This window comes from Rhinoderma darwinii, chromosome 8, assembly GCF_050947455.1.
Source record: "Rhinoderma darwinii isolate aRhiDar2 chromosome 8, aRhiDar2.hap1, whole genome shotgun sequence".
Taxonomy (NCBI): domain Eukaryota; kingdom Metazoa; phylum Chordata; class Amphibia; order Anura; family Rhinodermatidae; genus Rhinoderma; species Rhinoderma darwinii.
Genome location: NC_134694.1, coordinates 14,220,107 through 14,247,398, shown reverse-complemented (window position 1 = coordinate 14,247,398; position 27,292 = coordinate 14,220,107).

The window sequence follows — 27,292 nt, the reverse complement described above, 5'->3', positions numbered from 1 at the left end:
CAGACCTTGCACCAGGCATAACGCAGAGTATTCGTTTTGCCTAGAGTGTTCCTCTAATTCCTCTCTTTTTTTTTCTTCTCCACAGCATCTCACTCAAGGCTCCGTTTTACAATCTTTCTTGGTCCTGTCCTTTTTATCCTGATTATTTTATATCATAAATCCACGTCATTTCTCATGTGGGAAGAATCTAAATAAGACTGTAGGAGGCAGTCTGTTGTAAGCACTTCTTGGTACCAATTCAGTACATATTGCTAGTATTTACATGGTGGTCAACCACACGTCTGAGGGGGGTTGCTTGGCAACCACCGGCACCTGCTGAATACGCTATAGTGGTGGCGGGCTTCAAGGATGGATTTTACACATAGATTTTACAAAGGTGTTTTTTATTTTGAGTTACTGGTAAAGAGTTAGACTTTAATTGTAGAAGAAGAAAAAGTTACCTAATTGCAAGCCAATTTTTAGTGAGCCTGGCATATCCCAAGCCCCCTGACCATGTCTCATAGCATTGCAAAACTGATTGACAGTCCTAGCTCTATGGGTATTAGTTGTCAAGAAATGAACTTTAGATTTGATAATGTGGGTTCTTTCGATTTGACAAAGCTACTCATGTAGCTATAGACGTGAGATAATTGTCAGTCAAATGATCATTTGGTCTCATCGATCTTCCTTGACACTGCCATAAATATGTTATTTCTATGGTGAGAACGGGATAAGTGCCCGACAAACATGAGATCAAGGAGAAAAGTCTTGTGTCTATCCAACGTACAGCTGATTATACACATAACATAAGCGATTTTGTCAAAATGGTGCAAGGAGAAAAGCGGCTGCCAGACACCTTTATCAGCGGCTTATCTCCCGGCAAAAAGAAAGGATCTGGCAACATGTTTCACCCATCATCTGCCATCAGGGGGACAATTGGGAGGCCCGAAAACACATTAGGTAGCAGCTAAAGGTGACCATACATATAAAGGCCCTTTAAACGGGCAAATTATCGGGCAAAGAAGCGTTCACAGAACGTTCGTTCCCGATCTCTGTCCTGTGTAAACAGGGCATCGATCAGTCGATGAACCAGCAAACGCTCCATCATCGGCTGATTGTATAGTTTATGCAGCCTAAAATATTATCGTTGTCGCCTGCCCATCTTGGTGTGTAAACAGGGAGACGTGGTGCCGACATGATAGAAATGTATGAGGACGCGGGATCGTAGTAATGAGCGCTCGTCCCCATACATAGCTCCTTTTGAAAGGAGCGCCGATCAACGAGATGTCTCGTTGATTGGGCCTCGTTTACATGGCCCAAGTCAAGTCGTGTAAGAGAACACTTAGATAGATGTCGGACGAACACTGGTGTAGTTTACAGCTGTCTCTCCTGCCAACCTTCACCTAATGTGTATGGGTACCTTTAAGGTAATCTTACACGGCCAGACAAGGGCCGTGAAAACGAGCACTGATCAACAAGGCATCTTGTTGATCGGTGCTCATTTGCTCCTTTCACAAGGAGCAATGATCAGTAATGTATAGGGAAGAGCGATTGTTACTACAATCGCTCGCTCCCATACATTTCTATTACAGGGAGATGTGTACACAGGGAAATGTGCTGCCGACAATGATAATATTTCTTGTTTTTGCTCGTTCATCGGCTGATCATTGCCCTGTTTACACAGGGCAATGATAGGGATCGAGCGTTTGCCCGATCATTGGCGCGCGTAAAGGGGCCCTTAGGCTATGACTTCACCTAGTAATGGGAAAACCCTACATTGTTTAGGGACCCCTGTAAATGTAACTTGGGAGTAGTGGAATACAGTGGTTAAGGGTGGTCACAACTGGAAGCATTGAGGCTGGGATGGAGAACATTGAGGCTGGGATGGAGAACATTGAGGCTGGGATGGAGAACATTGAGGCTGGGATGGAGAACATTGAGGCTGGGATGGAGAACATTGAGGCTGGGATGGAGAACATTGAGGATGGGACAATGCTAAGGACATGTTACTTGGAGTAATTGGTAGCAAACATTATTTCTTACCTTAAAATTAATTTAGGATTTGTTTTAGGAAGATAACATGGGATTTCTGATTTATGGGATCTTCTAGCTCTTGTTTTTGTCAATTTTACGTAATTAGAGGAATATCTTATTTCCACTAGTGTGGCTTTTTACTAGGCTGCGAAGCCACTTTAGGAGGACACACAAGGACATGATATGATTTGCATAAAATTTGCATCTCCTTGTAGATCACAGTCGAAAAAGGGCTGGATTACAACGACAGCGCCTAAAGTCTCCTGAATCCTACCTTGAAAATTCTTCCCTGCTGTCCCATTTTTTAGGTAGGGTTAACCCATTGATTTCATAGATTGTGGACACATTTTTTGAGGATGGTAAGGTCAAGAATTTTAGTAAAAATAGGTATATAAAAGGCGGCGATACTACATTAAATAGGTGCTTGGACCCGCTGTTGACCCATTAATAAAAGACGTGGAATTTCCATAATTATGTAGCTACTTTTAACCAAGAATCATGGGTGACTTGTCCACTTTGGACAATCCCTATTTGTTAGAAGGTTCCCTAAAGATAGGCTGATCATAGGGTGTCCTGCCGCTGGGATCTTCAGCGATCAGCTGTGATCTGTGGGGAAATAAGGCAGCAAGTATTCATTTCCCCCGCAACGCCACCACAGGGCAAATAAGTAATTACACTGTTCTCATTTAAATCAATTGGCTCTTCATGTAATGCACAGATGTGAAGTGTCCTCCAGAGGGAAATACACTATCTGTAGCTACTCTCTGCTCTGAATAATAGGTGAAAGTCCAAATGGGGAAAACCCCTCTGTATGGAGTCAAAATTACATTATAGGGTATTTAATAAATGGGTTTTCTAAGTTAGCCTATCTATCTATCTATCTATCTATCTATCTATCTATCTATCTATCTATCTATCTATCTATCTATCTATCTATCTATCTATCTATCTATCTATCTATCTCATATCTATCTATGAAGAACACAGCTTTATATTCTCCTTAAAATGATACTAAGTTGAATATTTTTATTATTAGTAGATCAATTAGTGTAGGTAAATGTAAAGCGTATCACGAAATCGTAATAACGAAAAAGTAAATATTTCAGATGGAAAGTCATTTCAGCCCGGCTGCTCTTTAGAAAGAGTTTCAGATTGTGTGATACTGGAGAGAGGGAGATGTTAGATATGTTGACATTTGCTCAGAGAGAGGGATGACTCAGGGCTCCTCTCGGAGTTTCAGCCCACAGACTGCGGCCTACATAGACTGCAAGATGAACAGCTGAGTGGAGTAAATAAGAACCTGTAGATCTACCCTCCACGGAGGAGAATCAAGAGGCCGTTTTCATACACTGGATTAATCTGTTGCCAGCAATACTGAGCAATACGTAACAAATGACGCCAAAAATGGCGCGTCGTGTGCCATATTGTAACATTTTATGCATACCTGCCAATGTTTTACAATGTAAAAGAGGTACATCCCCATCATCCACACACATTTTCCTCTTTGCCTATTTTTTTTGCCAACTGTGTGTGCCAACTTCAGATGCCCCATAAGTACCCTGGCACAGAGACGCCTCTCCAAGTCCCTGGATCTCGCCAGTCACACTTGTACATCATTTTGTAGTGTACTCAGATGACATATGTCGCACCCCTTAACGCTTTCTTTTTTAGAAAAAATTGAATAAATTTGAAAAAAAATAATCCATTATGAGAATAAATATAAAGAATGCTCGGAGCGCCGAATTTTGTGGCAATGTACAAAGAATGAATGGAGCAGCGCTCACTCTGCCGAATAAAAAAGTGGATTTATTCTAGCCATGAGAAAGACTGCGTGTCAGCCAAAACGTTGCATGTCTGCAAAATAATCCACTTTTTCATTTGACCGAGTGAGTGCTGCGCCATTTTTTTTTGGTGTAGATTGGATATACCTTCGGATCCATTTCACAATCTTATCATTGGTCGGTGGAGTGCGGTTCACCCATAGTTCTTGTGTATATTTTACGGCATGTGACTATGTGGCCCCAAAGCAAGAGGGGCCTCTGTCAACAATAACACCTGCAGCTATTATGTTGAAGAAAGGGAAAGTTACGACAATCATGGTCATTGCTCTGTCCCGTGTCCCCCTCCTTCCTTGTCCTTTCAGTGCTCTGTATCCCACAATCCATGGGCTCCCCTCCATCTCCTGCCCCTCACTTCCGAGGCTCCATAGTAGAGTTGGGCCCCATGTCGGCTGCTATTCCTGTTCTTCTGAAGGCATATCTATGCTATGCAGTGGTAGAAAGAGACATGTCACAGCATGACTATAAATATTTTCCATTCAGGTTTCGAGGAAAGTGACAACCCCTGAACCCATATTGGTTACCCTTGCCAACCAAGGAATTAAAGAGGTTTTCCCATAATCATTACTTATCATCTATTCACAGGATAAGTGACAAATATCTGATCTGCTGGTACCCCCACCGATCACAAGTACTGGCTTACCACCATGGGGTTGCTGAGTACGATCTTCGACAGCCCCATAGCAATAAATGGAGCGGTGCCCGAGCATGCGCACTACCGCTTCATTCCTATAGGGCTCCCATGAATGGCACGGTAAGCCCGTTCTCGTGATCGGTGGAGGTCCCAGCGGTTGGACCCCCACTGACTAGATATTTATCACCTATCCTGTGGTTAAATGATAAATAATGATTATGGCAAAATCCCTTTTAAGCAATTCCTTAAAGGGTACCACTGCATATATCTTGGTTAGCAGCAGTGGGACATCTGCATGGAGTTTGTAAGTTCATGTTCTCCAAACTTCTAAAAACATCCCAAGAAATTATATTAAAGGATATGTTCACATCCCGTTTTCCCAAAGTTCGTCTGTGATTGGGTGGTAGGCATTGGCATCCTTTTTTATTAACTGTATTAAAAAGAGACTAAGGGGGACCCGCAAAAAACAGTATGCAACTCTGCACCATATCAGGGCTATATGTCCGGCATATATGTTAGAAGCATTTCGTGATTCATACGGAGAACGTAATAAAAACCAAGATGTTAACCGGAATATAAAAATGTAAAAAGTTTCAGATGTGACGCTGAACTGCAAATAAAGGGGAGATTTGTCGCACACTACCGGAGTCTTCTGCATTGGTATAAGGACATTGTATGCGGCTTCCTAGCAGTTCTCCGCAGTTCTACAGTATTAGACTATTCGCAGAAGCTCAGCTTTAACCTCCATCTACCTGTTCATCAATGTTCCTTCCATGCCCCTGTTGTGGCTGCGTTCTCTGATTGGTTGGTGTTTCCATGACTACTGTCGGTCCTGAGGGGAGATAAGGACAGCTATTGGTTAGCAGAGCGACTGCATCAACAGACTCCAACCTGTGTCCCTCCGGATCACCCGGGAACTTGAGCAGAAGGCAGTGCACAAATAAGAGCGAAGACAGAAAACGGCGAAACGATTGGAACGAAAAGAAAAACAATAAACAATGTAGCGAGATCTATGGAGATAAAAATAAAACAAATCTTACAATAGATGAAGTAGATCGGGAGGGGGAGATGTGTTCAGCACTTACAGCCTGTTATATTGAGTCGTCTCCAGATAAGACGTATCCGGGGTCGTACTCGCAGGCAGAAAATTCTGTTTTCTTCTGAGAACAGATGTAGCACTTGTTTTTATTCCAAGCTGTGAAAAGTTAAAAATATTCTATTTTAGTTACCTGGTGATTTTTTTATAGCTGGCCATAGATGCATCTTTGGTGACAAACCAGAGCGATATTTTACAGATTACATATAGAATTATTACACATAAAAAGTTGAGTAACTTCGTAAATATATTATATTACTTATCTTGTATTGATCCTGAGTTATAGTCTGTATTATACTCATGAGCTGCATTCACAATACTGCAGGCTTCAGAGCTAAAATCTTCCTCCATACCTTGTTTAGTGTCTGCGCAGAGCTTGCCTTCTGTACAGACTGTTGGATAAATGAACTGTTCCACTGCATTATAGCAGCTGAGCTAAGCTGTTGGGGGTGTGACTGGTGACAAGTTTGCTGACTGTTTTCTGTAACAGCCAGCAGAATACTGAATGCAGCTCTGGAGTATAATACAGGATGTAACTCAGGATAAGTACAAGATAAGTAATGTAATGTATGTACACAGTGACTCCACCAGCAGAATAGTGAGTGCAGCTCTGGAGTATAATACAGGCTGTAACTCAGAATCAGTACAGGATAAGTAATGTATGTACTCAGTGACTCCACCAGCAGAATAGTGATTGCAGCTCTGGAGTATAAGACAGAGTGTAACTCAGGATCAGTAGAGGATAAGTAACGTAATTTATGTACAAAGTGACTCCACCAGCAGAAGAGTGAGTGCAGCTCTGGAGTATAATACCGGATGTAACAGATAAGTCTTGTGGTTTCCTTCTTACTAGCAATCATGGGGGTACAGCTCATGGATCCCCACCAATAAAAATGCTATATGGGTGTGATATGTTGCAGTCGTCCAGGCTGGAACCATTTGTGATTGATGGCATCATAGAACTGTTTATAGTACTCGGCTGCAAGCTTAGCTGTCAGCAACGCCCAGGCAGGGGATTCCACTCCAGGAGTAGCCCCTGTCGTCAATGTCCATATATGGACAATGACATCAGGAGTTCCCTCTAGGAGCGAAATCCTCTGCCTATGCTCTGGCTGTGGATTAGTCTCCTAAGGGGACGTCCCAATGGCGCCATCTACAGGGGGGGTAGCGCTATCTACAAAGGGTGGCCATATCTACATGGGCACTATCTGTGGCACTATCTACATGGGCACTGTGGGCACAATCTACGTGGGTACTGTGGCACTATCTACATAGGCACTGTGGCAATATATATAGGCACTGTGGCAGTAGGGGCAGCTAAGGGGGCATTCTACTGTATGGGGCATTATACTGAATGTGGGAAGCTATAGGGGCATTATACTATATTGGCCAGCTGTGGGGGCATTATACTGTATGGTGGCAGCTGAGGCATTATACTGTATGGTGGGATTTAAGGGGGCATTATACTGTATGGGGGAAGCTATGGGGGCATTATACTGTATGGGGCATTATACTGTATGGGGTAGCTATGGGGGCATTATACTGTATAAGGGCAGCTATGGGGGCATTATACTGTATGGGGCAGCTTTGGGGGCATTAAGCTACATGGGAGAATCTGTGTGGGCATTATACTGTATGGGGGCGTTCTACTGTATGGTAGCAGCTAGAGGGTATTATACTGTGTGGGGGCAGCTATTTGGTATTATACTGTGTGGGAGGCACTATGGGAGCATTATACTGTCTGGGCTAAACCGGGTGTGTATGGGCGAGGATTGGGTAGGATTAGAGGCGTGGCTTAAAATAAAAAACGTGCATCGCATCGGTTACCAGTCTTTGTGATACTTGAAAGTTGGGAAGTATGGTGACAGCCTAAGGCCTCATGCACACGACCGTAGCCATGTGCACGGCCATGATTTCCGGGTCGGCCAGCCACGGAGTGACAGCCGTGAGCTGCCCGCAAATCGTGGGCTGTGCACAGGGTCGCGGCCATTACTTTCAATGAGCCCGGACCGCAGAACACGGCCGTAATAAGGCTTGCCCGTTCTTTCTGTGGTAGGAATAAATGGGGCCGCAATTCTCCCCTGGATTTTTGGGGGAATTGCGGCCGCAAAAGCAAGTTCGTGTGCATGGGGCCTTAGTGTTCATCCCCATAACACTGCTTGCCATGGTGCCCCCATAATAGTGACAGCCATAGTGCCTTCATAACTGTGACAGCCTTAGTATGCATGCCCATAACAGTGGCAGCCATAGTGCCCCCATAAGAAATAAAGAAATGATAGGTGAACTCTGACTGGCTGCTATGAGTAACCTCTCCAATGTTTTTATAAATAGGGATTAAAATGTTTTCTTTGGACTCACATCCGTTTAACCGCGACTTGCAGTGTTGGTTTATGTCGTACAACGCTCATATGTTGACAGTTAACACTAAATATTTGTCTCAGTCCAGCCCCAATTCACTAACCCTTTCCCCTAAATAGAAATAAGATACAAGGTCTTGAGCTGGAACTTTGCGTGAAATATTTTAATAATCTACCGGCCATTGCGGAGTTCTGCCTGATCTGTTTCTGGGAAAGCTGGGTTACCAGCAATATAGCGGTCATTACAGCCCCCACCATATAGGTCTTCATTCCAGACACACTTTTACCCTAGAAATGACAATTTTACACGTAAAGGGACAACTCAAGGTCTTACATTTACTGGGGATTTTTTTACGGGGAGTTTTCATTACGGTTATTAAAATGCCACCTATTATCTGGCAGTGCCTCATGACTGGAAAACGCCATAAATATGTGCCCGTAGCAATCTATACGGTCAGTAATGTGAATGCCACACCAGTGATTTTAATAGCGAATGGCTGTCAATCTCTTCAGACAGAAATTTAACACACCGAATAATCCGCTAATATGCAAACCTCCGCAATGAAATCCGATCTGAGAATGCTATTATATGAGTATAATTAACGCTAGTCGTCACTTTCTCTGTACTGGCGCTGGGGGCGACTCGTAAGTGAGGTGAAGTCTTCTCAGACACGTCTTCATTTTAACTCAAGAAATCGTTATCTGACCTCAGGAGCGATGAAAAGAAGGACCTGGCCATACGTTGGTGATATCAGACGGTCGTTCGCGGTCGGTCTGTGAAGGTTGTCAATTTTGAAGACCGCGCCATAAGTTCAGATGACGAATCACGGATCGATCTCTAGCTCAGACCTTGCCCGGTCTGAAGCAGATCTGTCGTTTGGTATAAACGGTTTTCCAAGGACTGCCCCCGACAACAACCGAAAATACCCAACATTGCAGTTCACTCTTCCACGGATATCTGTCTTCGATCAATATATGTCACACTCGTCCCGGTCACGAAATGCGTCAGAAAATGGTCTAAATCTGCGTTTCCAGCCATCCACAACCTCTAGTGTATGGTCAGCTTAAGGCTGGGTACACACATGGCAGGAAGACGTACCACTATCGAATTAAAAAAAGTGCCATGTCTTAAAGCAGTCGTCTCATGCGCGAACACCTCATGCACACGACCGTGTGCGCCGTCCGAGTCCCGTCAGTGATCTGAGGAAAGATACATAGGAAGGCAAGAAAAAAATTGCAGTCTAGTCACGGGCATCAGCGCCAGGCTCAAAAGGATAAGGAACGGAGTCAGGCAAGTATGATCACGGAGATCTTTAATTCAGAGGACGACACGTTTCTGGACCGGTCTGGTCCCTTCGTCAGGCCAGTATACACTGGTTGCACATGTAGTCCGGTCCAGAAACGCGTCGTACTCTGAATTAAAGATCTCCTTGATCATACTTACCTGACTCCGTTCCTTATCCTCTTGAGCCTGGCGCCGATACCCGTGATTAGACTGCAATTTTTTTTCTTGCCTTCCTATATATATATCTTGTCCCAGGTACTAAGGAATTAGCACCGAGGGACCGCAATGGGTGGCAGTCGGCAACCTGCATTTTTCCACCTCATATATAGTCTCGGAGGAACGCCGCCATTCCCTCTTTTTTTTGCTGCACAACCTGAGGAAAGAGAGGACATGTTCTATCTTTCCTCGGATCGGAGACTCGGACCATTTTTCACAGACCCGATTCAGCCGCTAAAGTGAATGGTTTCGTGAAGACTATCGGGTGCCACTCGGATGCCGTCAAAAACGGTCGTGTGCATGAGGCATACTAGGGCCTGTGCTAGGATCTGGAGGTGTGGCTAGACCCACCCTCCCTAAAAAAAAAAAAGAAAGTTCAACAAAAATAAAGGGGTTTTTGGCGGTTGGCATAACGCTTTGGCCCTCAAAACGTATATTTGTCAAGTGCCTTAGGCGTTTTTATGTTAGTGTTATGATAATAGAGCTGCGACGACCACTATCCACAAAATATACCAGTGTCTGTACCTTTATTTAACATGGGACCATAAGCGTTTGGGTACAGGTGGCTGCGGGCCGTCACCCTAAAACAAGAGTAGGCTTGTCCTTATCGGACAACCCCTTTAAAATCTAGCGTTTTCCAATTCCTGTTAGGGTTGTGGTATTAAAGGCAAGAATAGCGTAGCCTCCGGTGATTTATTTGTTTTGCTGTAAAAAGGACTGGGACATTGAGGGAAACCTATAGGACCCCATTAGAAGTTAATAGGGTCTGTCGGGATTCGTTGGGATTTATTTGGAATCCATGATGTTAGTGTGAACACAGCCTAAACACATATGGCTCCCCATGGCTTCCGTTTACAACGCTGTGACGAATCCTTTGTCCAATGAATCAAAATATTCACCCCATTGACTTTAACAAGGTCTTTTTGGGTTCCGGTATTTTTGACAGCAAAAACAGTTCTGCAGACTGCGCTATTTTTGCCATTGAAAATATCAGAAAGCTTAACAGAACCTCCGATAAAGGATCACAATGCAAATGAGTGGTTCACTTATTAAAAACTCTACAAAAGCAGAAATACTGGTGGTTTCCAGTTAACAATTTCCCAGCCTCCCGGGAAAGAATTTTGCAGTTACAGACGGGAGGAAAGGGTCGAGTTTATATAAGGCAAGTCCGTGCAGGTGTCGTACGTGTTCTGTTCTCAAAGCTCCCCGTGACAAATTTCCTGACTGCTGAATACACTTCTGGTGTTCTAATGACGAAAGAAAAGTTTCAGAACATTTTGGTAAAATTTTAAATGCTACAAAATTTAGATAAAAATTTGCAATTGTCGTGTATTGTGAATGGAATATTTAAAAGCTATATAGAGATATAGGCAGAGGAATGTGTCATTGTAATTCTGATGTCAGAACCAGACGATTATACAGAGATAAGCGGAGATACATAGACACTGCTTATCTCTTTCTACAGAAGTAGTTTGTCATCGATCATTTTTTTCTGTGTTAACCACTGATAAATTGACATGTAGTGCTCCCTCAATTATTTTTTTAAAATAAAAGAGGTTCTTCAGCAGCTGCTGCATGTATTGTACAGTTCTGGTTCCTGCTGCAGAATATCAAAACCCTCACCTCAGCTGCTGCAGAACATGATCCTACACACCTCAGTTGCTGCAGAACATAATCCTACATACCTCAGCTGCTGCAGAACATGATGCTACACACCTCAGATGCCGCAGAACATGATCATACACACCTCAGATGCTGCAGAACATGATCATACACACCTCAGATGCTGCAGAACATCATAATACACACCTCAGCTGCTGCAGAACATCATAATACTCCCCTCAGATGCTGCAGAACATGATCCTACACACCTACAGGCACTGGACGTCCATGCCGGAAGAAGTTGCCTCCTTCCACTGAATAGCAGCTGACCTGCAGTCCTGCAGCTCTGCTCCTATTCAAGTCAATAGGAGCAGAGCTGTAGTTCGGCAGCATGGCCGCTCAGCCAACTGCTTCCAGCTCTGTACTATGCATACTGTGCAATGACATCTGGTTCCCACAGGCTACCAGAGCAGCTGATCGGTGTGGGGTCCGGGTGTCGGACCCCCACAGGTTATATATTGCTAACCTACCTGGTGGATAGGTCATCAGTTGTCCGGTAGTGGACAATCCCTTTAAAGGTTCAGGGCCCTGTGCAAAATCTGGAACAGGGGCACAAACCTACCATGTGTTATTTATGATACAGGTGTCATTTTATGTAGCAAAGGAACTATTGGGGCCCCCCAGGCATCAGGGCCGGGGTGCAACTACTACAACCCTGTTAACAGACATGAAGGGAGGGAAGGATTAGAGAGCAAGGAAGAGTAGTCTATACTTGTATTCAAGCAGGGTGACCGGGTGACCAAAGACAGCCCTCCATAGCCTCCAAAATGGTGATTGATGCAACTTCCTGCCTCAAGTTACATAGAACTACTGTTCTGAGAGTAGAAACATTTATGAGCACATGAAAGTTTTATTATTTGGAAAGAGACGAACATGAATAATAATCTCAAACTTTACACATCAACTGGTCGCCAAGTATAAGCACCACTATTAGCATCTGTATACACCCGGGATAATCTTACATCTTTATTTTTCATCGTCCATAGCCCCCCATTAGTTGAATTAGGAAATGATCACTCTCCACAGAGATAACAATACACCATGACAACCATCGTCTCCACTTATCACCATTATAACCTGCGCGCGCTATGATCTATCTCCTCTCTGAAGCCGCAGCTCTTCCCAATCTTCTATCCTCAATGCGTTTTATTTTTAGATGTAAATGACAATGTACAGTCGCTGATTTGATGTTTTTCTAGCTCAGTGCCTTTAACCTCTGCTGCGTGTTGTGTAGCTGGAGCCTGCGCTGCCGCTGCTGCCGCCGCCTGCCTCTCTCCACCCACTTCTCTCCCCCTGCTGCTTCAGCTCACTTCCCTCGTGTTTTAATTGTTCTAAATCCTGCAAGGCTCTGGAAACTGATTTGGGTATACAATGACACCTTGTGTTATTAGAGCACACAGGACATATCTTGTATCCAGTCTTCCCGGCTTCATTCAGGATGATGGGACTTGTAAATATCTGATCAATGGATTTTTTTTTTCTATATAGGACTGGATTAAAAGCTCTCGCTCACGTGCTTGATTACTTGTTTTGATGCTTTTTTATTTATTCATTTGTATTGAATTTACAGTAATGCCATCAGAGTAATATATTTTTTTTGCTACTATTACATATGCAACTGTTACTATATGTTCCTATTATATATGTCCTATATGACCTATCAGACTGAGTAGAGAACTGCTGCAAAAAGTGGCACCTGTTCTGACTTGGCAGGACCGGCCTAACGTTGGATGTTGCCCTGTGCAGTACGTTCTGTTAGTGCCCCCTTCCATGCGGGGTCTTTTGTAATATAGTGTATAAAGAACCATACCAAACAGTTAAAAGTACCCTATAGTGCCATATGTTGGTAAAACAACACTTCTAAATGACATGCCATACAGTGCAGCCACTACCGTACACTGCAAAAATAATATACTGTACAGTGTCAAAGCAGCAGTGCCGCATAAATACTGATGTACAGCGCTCAAATAATAGCAACATACAGTGACCACATAACAGCACCATGTGCAATTTAATTTCAGTGCCATGCTAATATATATAAGATTTCTGGTGGCCCCTGAGACAACCCTTTATCAGGAGTGCCTGCTGTGCCCTGTGCAACCGCACAGGTCGTACACCCAGAAGACCGGCCCTGAAGCGTGGTGCAACCATGGCCACCTATTCTTTAGATGATCTCTGGAGGTTTCAGAAGCCAGAACTATGGCGACCAGCTTGCTTTACAGTTGACAAACTACTTAGAGAATATTTTGAAAATAATGAGTTTGTGCAGCAAAAAAGGTGAGGGGATGGCGGCGCTCCTCCGAGACTATATATGAGGTGGTGGAGTGTAGATCGCCGGCTGCCACCCACTGCGGTCCCTTGGTGCTAAATCCTTAGTACCTGGGACAAGGTATGTGTGGGAAGGCAAGAAAAAAATGCAGTCTAATCACGGGCATCGGCGCCAGGCTCAAGAGGATCAGGAACGGACTCTTGAGCCTGGCGCCGATGCCCGTGATTAGACTGCATTTTTTTTTCTTGCCTTCCCTCAAAATAATGAGAGCATGCTGGGACAGTAGTACCACACACATCAGCCACATACGTAGAAATTGCAGAATGAGGGTATTGGAGACTTCAAACAATCCCCCCTCAGTAATTCAGACCCCAGGCCCCTAAAGTCTAGCAGATCCCTAAATCAGACCCCAGAACCCAAATCTGACTGCAAAATTATTTCAGACCCTCGACAAGACCCCTAAATTAACCTAACGCCTAAATTAATTCACATTCAAGACCAGACACATGAGTACATTTCAACCCCCAGACCAGACCCCTTAATTTATTCAAACCACTAAATCAGACCCAAGACCAGGCCGCAAAATTAATCAGACCCCAGGTCAGACTAAAAAAAAAACAACAAACAAGCAGATATTTACTTACCTCTCCTTGCTCCCGACTTTTCTTGTCTTCAGAGCCCGGCAAACAGGTCCTTATACAGGCCTGCCTCCAGATATTATGTGCCGGGCCCTGAAGGACCTGATGTGGCAGGAAGGCCTGTATGCAAATGTGACTGCTGCGACCTCTAAAGTTACACCTCTGCTAGGTGCCGGGGGAATGGGCAACAAGCCACTCTACCTTGGCCACGGTATTTATATACTATAATATTATTATTACAAAAATAAATAAATTGCAAGACCTGTAAAAGACCGCTAATTCTATGATGTACAATTTAAGGAAATGGAGGGGAAAAAAAAGTAAGTGGTAAAGTCACGTAGAAGTAACCAATGAAGCCCCTGCCACTCTGAAAGGGGGTAAAGAAATTTGATAGAAAAATAGAATACAGAGAAACAATTGGGTGCCGAGCTAGCAGTCGCACCAGGGCTCTTGTGGCCCAAAGGCCCCTCAAGAATACACCAGTATTATAAATTCCACATGGTAGGTAGGAGGCCTCTTACAGATTTAGGATTTGGGTCCAAGACCTTCAAGTTAGGGACAGTGAAAAGAGGGGTGACAATAAAGACCTCCAACCACTGCTATAACTAAACAGTAAATTTAAGGCAAGGTCTTCCTTATCCAAGACCGCATGGCAAAAACACACACAAAAAGGAGCCACTATGTGGAGGTAGTAAAGAAGGCATCCTGGCAATTGTTATCCTCAGCCATGAGCTCCTCCATATGAAGAATAAAATAAGGATGTTCTATACAAGTCCTGATGGGTCAGATGCCTACGTGTATCCAATGCCTAGCAATCGTCAACCTGGGAGCCGAGAGGGAATGCCTCAAAAGTCTTATCTTAGACCTTTTATGGCTTTATTTTCATTATAATTGGGACATAGTTTAGGAACAGGTTATAATTTTTGAAAGCACTGAATTTGGACTGCTCACAATCAGGGTGAATTTTCTCCGGAGCTTCACTACGATTGATTGGTCTCATCATTTGTCTCTCCCAACTAATCTGGTAATTATTCAGGTAAGAAAATATAGGATTGTATCTAATAACTTTAATGATACGTCTTCACCTGTAACATTATACATATAATAGGAAACTTGGGGAAAGTCCTGACTTGAGACTATGCCAATAAAGAGAAGAAGCCTGAGGGTAGAAGGGGATGCTAGAGAGCAAACAAGGACAAGTCAGATTAACTGAGAAAAGGTAACAAAACAAAAAAAGAGGATGGTAATAAGTTAAAAGAACACTCCAGGCAAAACTGATACACTGTGTTATGCCTGCTACAGGGCCTGAGGGGCGGGGCATGACACAGGGATTTTCTCTCTGGTGTCCTCTGCCTGAATCATGCTCCGCCCCTCAGGCCCTGCACTAGGCAGTACACAGAGGCCTGGAGTGTTCCTTTAAGGGGGGGGGGGACAATTGAAACAGGGTAAAAGTATATTTCATACAGTATAATAGACAATGAGTAAAGCAGACAAGTTAGGGTTATATGGTTCTGGAGTGTATGGCAGTCATGAAGATGGATTTCGAGGAATCAGGGAAGACTGTCATTTTGGGATAAGAAAATGTCAAGAAATCCAGGAGACAATCCAACCACAATTCAAGGTCATGACAAGGCTCATAAGCAAAGTCAAGACATTGTCTAGTCAGAAAACATTAAGAACATTTCCAGTAAAGCTCAAGATTAAATTTAGAAGTCAAGACACTTCAATATCTATATAACTATGATGTCATCAATGGGTGGTACTGGGACTTGAAACTTCAAAAATACTTCATAGTTCATGGCCAATTGAGTGGAGAACTGGATCACAGGTGAAGAACAGGACTAGCGTATTAAAGAAATAACTCTGATGTCACCGCTGACCAATGAGAAGATATCTATATAGATTTTGGAAGTCCCAATGTTACCAAATCTTTGACCCAAGAGTGAAGTGTAAGGGGAGATATTCCTTTTGATGGCCCAAAGCACCTTCATTAAAATCTTTAACTAAGGACTCTAAAATCCCACACTGGGTAAAATCTTCATACTTAGCCATGTATAAGTGATGGGGAGGTCTCTTTTTCTAGATGACAACGCCAGATCCAGTGTGGACACCTGCTTCTCCCATCCAACTAAGTAGACTATTGGGCTAATTCTTGAAAAATAGGAAATATGTATTATAAATAAGAAAGCTACGGATTTAGAAGGACTAAAGGTATTAAAATTAATAACTGTCCATTTAACGACTGTCATGCTGAACTTTATGGACTGATGGTGGTGGGGGTGTATTATGGGCCAACAGGGCTTGTCCCATCATTGGAAGGGAAGGGGTGTTGGGTGTGTAGGATGAGCTTGTATCTAGAATACCAGAATACCTGCAATGTGAAAAAGGGCTACCTCAAACCAGAAAAGCCATTAAAAAGACTAAAGGAGTCCCTAATAAAAAAAAAATTAACCCTTTGCCTAATCCTTTCTTTTTCCCGGTATTGTAGCGGAGGTCCGAGTACAAAAAGATGTCTCATGGAACATTTTGATATCAATGACGCATCTACGTGTGTATTATCCATGAGGTGGGGTTCCTTCTCAGGTAGCATCCTTCCAAGGCCAAGGGAGACTTTTGGCAGACACATTTGTCGGTATGGCGCATGGCTACATAGTACCATAAGACTGGCACTGTGGGTACTATTACAATCAATCTCTACATATAGTTTCATACGTGTACTTCATATGCCGGGACCATCTCGTCTTATTTCTATACTATATACTCATCCTAAATTATAAGAAATATCGCAGGCCACCCTACCGAAAAAACTGGGTGAAGAACTTTGATACTAACACCGGCGTTTCCATTACTAGTTCCCGCTGCGGACCACAAGTGAATACAGGTTTTTATTATTATTTTATTACTTCAGTGCGACTATTTAGAATGGGTCACAGTCCATCTACCAAGTGTCATAGATGTATGGCAGACAACTCAGATTTTCGGCACCGTCTATGGCAATGCCCCAATATTTCTCGCTTTTGGCAGGAAATTGTATCCTAACTAACGGATATTCCCTAGAAGCCAGTCCCTAGGACTCCAGAAGTTTGTCTTCCCTATATTCTTAATGAAGAATAGTGCCTGGTCCCACTATGAAATAATTTTCCTTAGGGAGACCATTGCTATGTGGTGGATGGCACGGAGATCACCCTCTGTAACACAGGGGCGAAATATGATTAATACAATAATCCCTTATGAGTGCTTGGTATAGAAGAATAGGGGGTGTCCCCAAAAATGTAACAAACGCTAACATACATGGTGTTCATCCCCCCTTAAACTTTACTCTGAGAATAGACCACTTCAATGTCTGCCTTCCCTACTATGAATGTGATGTGGAAAATGGATTTCTTTGGTTTCTTCTTCCATAACCCCTTCCCGCCATTTTTCGTATTTTCACTTTTGTTTTTTCCACCCCACTTTCCAAAAGCTATCATTTTTTTATTTTTCCGTCTATATAGCCATACGGGGGCTTGTTTTTTGCAGGACAAGTTGTAGTTTTTCATAGCACCATTTATTATACCGCATAATGTACTTGGAAGCTGAAAAAAATATATTTGTGATGTGAAATGGGCAAAGAACAGCGATGACACCATTTTTTGAGGGGTTTTGGTTTTACGGCGTCCATCAGGCGGTAAAAACGACATATTCACCTTGTTCTACAAGTTGATACGATAACGGCGATACCAAATTTATAAGTTTTGTTTTATGTTTTACCACTTTTAAAAAAATAAAACTATTTGAAAATTTAAAAAATGTTTTGTGTCGCCGCTTAGAGCCATAACTTTTTCATTTTTCCATCAATTTAGCGATATGACAGCTCAAATTTAGTGGGGCGAGCTGTAGTTTTCACGGATAACATTTTGGGGTATATGCGACTTTTTTATTTCATTTTTTTTTAGCGCTAAGGTGACCAAAAACTAGCAATTTGCGTGTTTTATTTATATATTTTTTTACGGCATACACCGAGCGGGTTAAGCAACGCTATATTGTGGTAGTTCTGACTTTTATGGACGCGGTGATACCAGTTATGTTAACTTTTATTTTTTTTAACATTGATTTTTAATACTTTATTTTTTTTGGAACATATAAAAAAAACAACTTTATTATAACTGTTTTTAACTTTTTTATTAGTCCCCCTCGGGGACTTGAAGCAGTGATCGTTGGATCGCTTGCATGATATACTGCAATACTAATGTATTGCAGTATATTGTGATTCTGACAGTCCCCTCTGAAGCCCTGCCGGAGGAGGAGCTTCAATGGAGTACAAAGATGGCAGACCTGGGGGCCTTTGTTAGGCCCCCAGGCTGCCATAACAACCGTTTTTAACGGCCGATCGTGCTGCGGGGGGGGGGGGGGGGGGCGATGGCTTGTTTGAGGGGGCGCCCCTCTGATTCCAACACTTTAAATACCGCGGTCGCGATTGACCGCGGCATTTAAGGTGTTAAACGGGTGGAATGAAAGTGATCTTTGATTCCGCCCGTTGCAGTGAGGTGTCGGCAGCGTAACACAGCCGTCACCCGCTGTGTATGGAGCGAGCTCAACCCGTAACCCTCATCACGTACAGTTACCTGATATTGCGTTAAGGGGTTAAGACTGCGTTCACATCTGCGTTATGGGTTCCATTATTCTGCAGATGGAGCAGAACAACGAGAATACAGGAAGGGCCAGATCCATTGTATGATGGAAACCAACGGCCGACAAAACCCATTGGATTGGGTAACACATCTTGCTTAGTGTTTGATGAAATATCAATTAAAAAAAGTTATAAAAAAATGCCCGTATCAGTGCCCCAACTGTGTGAAAAGAGTTGAATGCCAGATACAGTACCACATAATAAGCCACACAACGTACTGTGTGGTGATGGGTATGAAATAGGACTAAAAAAAGAATTAAAGGAGAAGAAATACAAAAAGATCACTAGGACACCTTAGGCATTCGCAAGGATATTACATAATGAGTGGACCATCCTCCAGTTTTTATCATTTAGTCATGTCAGTTTTAGACTTGTTAGGACGTTCTGTGATGGACATCTTGTTGGATCAAAAAGAGTTGACACAAGGACAAAGGGTGCAAAAAAACTTTTTGGACCCAGAAGTGACATATCATTTGTTCCTCTGAATTTTTCCCATGTTCCGTTTCTGCCCCTGTCAGGATATTATACGGTGTCTGGTACATTTTTATAATGGGGTTTCTGTCCCATTATTCTCATTACTAACATTTTCTTTGGGCTTCTTTTATTGGAATCGTCATTCATTCAACTAAAGAAGCAGTAAAAACTCCTTCTTCAGCTTTCTATCGTCTTGCAGGCTTGAGAAGTCAGCGTATTGCTGAGAAAAAGGCCTTGCAGGAGCTGAGCGCTGCAAACGGAACAAACACAATTTTTTTGCATCTAGAGGGGGAAGCACAGAGCTAAAAATAAAAAAGATCAGTATCTGTCAGTCTGACAGCTGATTGGTTGCCGGGAAATGCATACAATTACGAGGAGCTTGCTGTAGGTGGATGCATGTATAGGTCTCTATGTTATAACCCGTACATGGGGAACTAAAGGGACATGAAAAGCAAAAAATTAACCAAAAAAGCTTACGTGAGCTGGAGAATTCAGGGGGCTTCAAAGCTCTAGATCCCACACGGGTTCCCTCATAACCTACAGAGCTCTTCTTAAACTAACCTTTTCTCAACCAAGGGGAGTCCCGCTTTGATTTTTTACATCCCTTGAAGATACTGAAGTGATATCCATTCACTTGCTGGAAAGTTATTCCGATTTTCTTAGATGTGAATTTCTAAATCTCCCGGAGTTGCAGATTAACAATTGAAACCTCAATACTTTTTGCAAAAATTTAGACTCATCATTTGGGCAATAGGGCATCACCTGATGTCCGTGGTCCCTTAGTTGTTTGCAACACTCCATAAAGGTTTATTTTCATGAGGAGAAATCCTGCCTATAAATCCTATTAGGGTGTATGGATGTTCTACAGGGGAGTAAGAGTGGCTCCCGTTCCGGCGGACTCAAACAGTCCATGTATTACATGGATGACTATTCATCTGAATGGCCAATATATAATACTACATTTCTCCAGGCTGGCCACAGTTTCCCCCGACAAAATCAACTGTTTGCCAGGGGAACCGGACCCAAAGTGATCAGCCGATCACTGTGGGGACTCCAAGCTGAAAAAAACGTGGTCTTTGATGAAGGAATCCTTTTAAATTTTAATATAGGGCTCACAAAAAAAAAAGGGGGCCGGTGGTTATAATAGTTGGTAACTTTCAAGGCCCTTTTTACACTGGGCGATTATCGGGCAGACGAGCGTTCTACCCCCTCAGTAGCAAGTCCATTTATGATTCATGCATTGGTGAATCAATTTTTCCCATTGTATTCTATCGGTTGTGAAACAGTCCAATGGAGTAAAATGTCAAATTGGATAGATCGATTGGTTCACCTCTGCTGGCCATGAAGCCTTTAATCATGACAACACTTTTTTTTAAAATGGAGTTGCCAAAGCGATCAGGTGATCGGCATGGGTCCAGTTTCTGAAACACCCAGCTGACAGCATTACAGGTTGTAGTTGGCTATACATTTCCCTGCAGTGGCCACTACAGAGAAGATGCAGTATTACATGCTGGCCAGTCACATGAATGGCCAACCAAGGAGGGCTTCAGGTCGGCCCGAGCAAGACCTGTTCTTTCTTGGCTCTCTCCACTCTGGCCAATAGAGGGAGGGTCCTCAGTGCTGTACCCCTTTTTGTGATTGCCATATGCCAGAATAGGGCATATGGAAAGGGGTTTCTATTCTCTATATAAAACAGTTTTTTTGTGTGTTTATGTGAGATAGGGAGCAGCCAATGACGGCACATATCTATATATCTATCTCATATCTATCTCATATCTATCTATCTATCTATCTCATATCTATCTATCTATCTATCTATCTAATATCTATCTATCTCATATCTATCTATCTATCTCATATCTATCTATCTCATATCTATCTATCTCATATCTATCTATCGGTCTATCTCATATCTATCTATCTATCTATCTATCTATCTATCTCATATCTATCTATCTCATATCTATCTATCTCATATCTATCTATCGGTCTAACTTGGATTAGCTGGATTTAGCGGCTTGTACTCTAAGCGATCCACAATTAGTGAAAGAGCAGCCATGGTGAAAACCAATTCCCCATGGTTGCCCTTGTAGGTGGTCGACAAGTATAGACCACCGTCTATGGCAATCTATTATATGACCATAGACAGGAATGCAGTTAGGCCATAGGGAATATTTTTGATTAGATTTGTGGATAAAGCAATTCCTAATATAGAATTCAATCTTTAATCTGGCTCCTGAAGTTTTGATATTCCGGTACTAGTTTCTGGCACGGGATTGCAAAATAATCTAGAATCGTACCAAACAGAAGCTGAGCTAGTGAAGGGTCAGACTCCACTGGTTAAAAGCAATACAAACATGTATTCTGTACCCACGTTATTTGTCTTCAGGTTCTTTATATATAAATATATGTCTGTCCTCTAATCCAGAACACGTAATAATCTGACATCTAGAAAGTCCTGTTTTCTGGATTATAAAAATGTTTTTGTAATACTCGGATTTAAATATTTTTTGCTACATCCCCCCCCCCCCCCCCCCCCCATCATTACAAGTGATATATGGACAGGATATGGCGTCATTTCCTTATTGAGATGGGGGTTTGACTGCCGGGAACCACACCGATCCTGTAGTTCATTCACAGATTTTGCCTGCACAGCAGCGCTCCCGTCTACACTGAGACGTGGCATTTTTTTCCAAAAACGCTGCATGTAAATCTACCGTAAATAGGTTTCCAGTTCTATATTAAGAATGGTTAATTGTTATATATTGAAAATAAATCCAACTGCACTATTTGTATCAATTCCTAGGGTCTGAACGCTATGCCTCCACCACTGATACATTGTAGGAAACCCTCAGGACAGGGAAAGATTTGTGGTGCTGATGTGTTCAGCTCATAAAGGATTGTCTACCCTGGATACAACTGTAACAATATCTCCGTTTTGGTTAATATAAGCTCTTTATGGATTTTCAGCTCCTGTATGTAAATAAGAATATTCCCATTAAGTAGCAGCAAGCAGAGGTAGTGAAGAATTGAAACAAAGTATATTAGAAAGTTGCACTTTTCCGGGAATGTACATTGAAGGCCTATCATCAGGAGTGGTCATCAATATTTGATGGGGGTCCGAGCCCTGGGATACCCATCGATTCACAAACAGTTTTCCCGACACAGCGTTACATCCGTACACAGCTCATTCAACATAAAACTGGAAAACGGCAGATATTCAAGGGTTTATTTAATATGTGAGCTTAAATAAATAGTTAAATTCTAACAGTGTAATATTTGAGTTTGACACTTTAGTTACTCTGCTTGCTGTCAGTGAATGTTAGCCTTCTTATTTACATCTAGACCCTGAAAACCCATAAAGACTGGATACTTATTACAGATAATAGTTTGCTACATTATATCTAGTTTAGCTAATCCTCTGTCACCACAAAACCAAAAGTCCTTCCTTTGTTCTGAGGATTTGCTACAATGTATCAGCGTAGGTATTACATTCCTGTTTATATTCCGAAGCTCTAAAGCATACAGACCTAATACTTCTCATGAGCGGAGCGCTGAGTACTCCAGGCTGGTAGCTCTTACCTACACTCAAAAATGTTAGCAAACACTCATGACAGGAGAGGGATATGTCACTGACAGCAATCATAGATCTTGAAAATGGTGAGGCATTCACACACGGTATATTAGAAAGTTGCAGAACTTTTCTTTATGCAACAAATAAGCTTTATTTACATCAATGTGGACAATCCCTTTAAACCAGATATTACTAAGACATGTTATAGAAGCAATAGTGACAGGCGATGGATTTGCTTGCTGTACAGAATAGCAGCACCTGGTGGTATGGACAGCGTATGAGGAACAGGTTTTAAATCCAGATCTTCTACATTACTGCTGAGCGCCCTTTGAAACCAGACACCCATGTTACACATAAGCGGCTTGTGTTGTATTTTACCTCCTTGTCTGTGCATTACAAGCAGTATGGAGGGTGCTTCTATATCGGCCGGACCTGTCTAAGAGCCCATTCACCCGAGCGGGAACTATGTCCGTGTGCTGCGCATGGGAATCACGCGCAGTACATGGACCCATTGATTTGATGCAGGAGTTTTCACGCAGCGAGAGTCCGTATGTCACTGCATGTCCTACATTGGTGCGTTTTCACGCACCTACGCGCCCATTGAAGTCAATGGTATTGTGAAAACCACGCACCGCACACCGATGCACATCCGTGTGTGGTGTGTGATTTGCGCATCAATTTAATAAGGGCCCAAGAGCTTCAAGCTCCACCTCTTATGGGTAATACTGACGGCCACTAATGGCAGCCATTGCAGTGCCCAAGGGCAGCATTTGACCGATACAGCATGGTAAACAAGTCCATACCCCATATCTGTTATTCTTCTAGTATTCTATTCTGAATAGCAAACGGGGCATTTTCCCAGGACCCTCTTTTTCTCGGGCCCCCCAAGGATGGGAACTCTGGGAGCAAACACGAACTAGTAGTATTATTTATTGCTGTATGGTGGTGGCATTTGAGAATTGAATTGTAGTTCTATGTGGCAGTATTATGTAGGCTTTTTATAGTAGTATTATTTGGGTACTGTATATAAATATGGGCATTATATGGCGGTAAAATGTGGGCTGAAATTACAAGAAAAATTGTCTAAAAATATTAATGGGGGATCTAATTAGCTTTTTTTTTTTTCCCAGGACCCCGTTTTGTATAAAAATGCCAATTATTCTATTCATGTACCTGGGAGATCAGGATGAGCAGTACTATAGGTCTCATCCAGAGGTTTTAAACTGTGGTAGGTGGACAGATAAAGCAGAAATGTAATGGTAACAAGCAAGCAATGAAATGTTAACATTTTGGGGCCCCAATGCAAAATCGGTAACACTCCCCCCCTTTCCTCCACTACCATGTGCCATTTTATATGACTGCAGCCTCTGCACCCCCTATGGCTACCCCTTTAAATGCTACAATCAATAGGGCCTTCTATAGGAACATTTATAATATAGGTAGAGAGCAGTCTACAAATAAACAATATAAAAAACATAACAGAGAAGTTATAGAAATTGTGCTAGAATCATGAACTGCCTCATAATGCATCATATCTCTTTCGAAAACTAAGTCAGAGGAGAAGCTAGCTACTTCCTTCCTCACCACTGAACCTCATCCCTCCCAGGATTCCTTCCCAACAATGTTTCTGGTCTGTCAAAATCTGTGATAAAAATGTAGTCCATGATGAGTACTACAAGCATAGATTATTACAGCCATCGGCTAGAGGCGTAACAAGTAATCACAGGGAACCATAGTAAAATTTGTAAGAAGTCCTCACTCCTCCATGACCACCATCAACAGCGAGTGTGTTCAAGACAGATTCAAAGGGGTCGTCTGGGATTAAATAAAAGGGTCTATTTTATCCATGGGCTAGCTCTGGCATTGCAACTTGCAACTTGCCCCTTTCAAGGAAATGGGGCCCTTATTCGAGTTAATGGGGCCGAGCTGCAATACTAGATACAGCCCACTGACAACAGTGGTGCTGTTTCTGGGAAGAAAAAAAACAGCCCATTTTTTCTAGTCCTAGACAACCACTTTAACAATGGAAAACTATTCCTCCTGACCCACATGCACGTTCAGCTCAGCCGAGCTTGCATGTGTTCCCAATAAGGAGAGGGGAATAAGCTGCAGCCAGACACCTTTGGCGGCAGCTTCTCCCCGTGAGAACAAAGGATCGGGCATATTAAAATCCAACATGGATGATCCTTCTTTCCCCTAACATGTCCTGCCGCATTAGATGGTTGGGTGGTCCCACCAAATTGACGGATATGACCAATGTTAATCTAATATCTATGAGCAAACAGGGATGGGGGGGGGGGACCCTCTTACTGTGCATTAATGCCAGGCAGACCTGAGAGAAGGAGCACCCTCTGGGTGACAGAGAAATAAAAGGGGTTATCTGAGTTTTTAAAAATGATGGCCTATCCTTAGGAAAATATTAAATTGGTGGAGTTCTGACTCTCGTCACCCCCGCCGATCAGCTGTTTGAAGGGGCCTTGTTCAAGCGACGCAGCCTCTTTATGATTTACATACTTTTCCTTTTCGTTCGTACTTGCGCCGTTACATTACTTGACGGCTGTGCAAGTTATTGCAGCACTGTCCCTTTTAAGTGAAAAACAGCTGATCGGTGGGAGTGCTGGGAGTTGGACCCCCACCGATCTAATATTGATGGCCTATCCTAAGGATAGGCTGTCTATTTTAAAAACCCAAATAACCCCTTTAACCCCATGAGAGCTGATATAATAATACCCAAAGGATTGCCTTCTAAAACCCTGCCGTAGAGACAATAGAGTGAAAAGTAGAGACGGGGCACAAGGAGTTAAGTGCGCTGGCTGTTTGTCCTCTTTCAGTTCCTCATTTCATGGGCTGAGCTCGAGGTTGGGACGGAATGTATGTAATGCAGGGAGACTGTGGGAGGTAGGGCTAGTGGAAGAACAACTTTTACGTGATACTTAGGTTGAGTAATCCACCAGTGTGACGGGAAACTTGTTTACGTGCCCATGAAACTTTTCTCAGCCTCTCTCGTCTTCATAAAGTTATAAACCGCGGGAAGAAAATGCTTATTTGCATTTGTGAAAACACAGTAGTCTGTACTCAGCGAGCGGCACATCTGATTTGTAGCTCAAGGCGGTCACGCGGGGCGAAGTCTCATGTATCAGACGGAATGAAATGTAAAACGTAGAATATAAAAAATCTAAAATTCCGGTTATATTTTCCCGTTTAATATCCCATTCACTTAAAAAGTCAAATCAGGACGTCCCGTACGCTGCAGCCATCTATACAGCGGTTAGTTCTCTTTTTTCCATAATGCCCTGCGGTGAAGTATCAAACTGTTCAGACTGATTCTCCTGGTTCATTGGTACAATAACACAGAGGCACGGAGGGGCACTAATACTTATAGGGGTCGTCCGCATATTGCTAGAAGAGTCTCCCTTAAAACTCTAAAAAGACCCCAACTACATGTGCCATATTTAATACTGGTGTCTTTTTATGTGAGAGGGGCTTTTGCGCTCCACCAGGCACCATGGCACAGCGGCTACTGCTACCTATGCCCCTTTATAGCTACGCCCTGGTCCCCTTACAATAAGTTGTTCATTGTGTGTCCTGATGCTCAAGTGTTTAAAGGGGTTGTCCGCTTTCTTCCAAAAACAGTGCCTCACCTTTTCACAGGTTGTGTGTGGTATTGCAGCCTTATTCATTTCAATGGAGCTGAGCTGCAATAGCAGACACAACCCATAGAAAGGTGTGGCACCGTTTCTAAGAGAAAGCTGCCATGATTTTTTCAATCATGGAAAGCCCCTTTGATCCCTCTGCAGCGCCACCAAAGGGCAAATAAAGCATTACACAGTTGCCATTTAAATCAATGGGCTGTATGGATGCGTGGGGTCCTCCATTACAACTACCCCTATAACAATGCAGGTTTATATGTCATGCAGTGCTTGTTGAAAGCTGACAATTCCCATTAACACCGTATTTGCAGCCATTGGTGGTTGTCACCCAGAATCTGCTGCAATACCAGATAACTATGGAATAAGAATAACATGGCTTCTTCCAGAAACAGCGCCACTCTTGTCCATAGGCTATGCCAGATATTGCAACTTAGCCCAATTCATTGCCTCTGGCTTGTCTGCAATACCAGACCTAGCCCACGCGCAAGAATGGCGCTGTTCCTGAAAGAAAGTTGCCATGTTTTTCTTACACAACCCTCTTAAAATAATCAGGGTATTTACATTATTACATTTCCATTTTTAAAGCCTGTTCATTTCAGGTATAGCAAAAAAAAAAGGAAATGGATGGGCATCATCAGAACTTTAAAGGGAACCTGTCGCTTTGAAAATGAAGTCTGATCTGCGGATTAATATATAATTTTGTGGGAAAATATTCAGAATAAGTTGTAATTTATTGATCTGCTCATTCTCGGCTTAGGAGTCCAATGGGCGGTCCTACAAAATTATTGGGAGCTATTTCTGTACGCACACTTATACAGGGAAGGCTGTCAATCACTGATTAGGACCGCCTACTGGACTCTTAAGCCCAGAATGAGTAGAGGTTTAGATCACTAAATTACAGGTTATACTGAAGATTT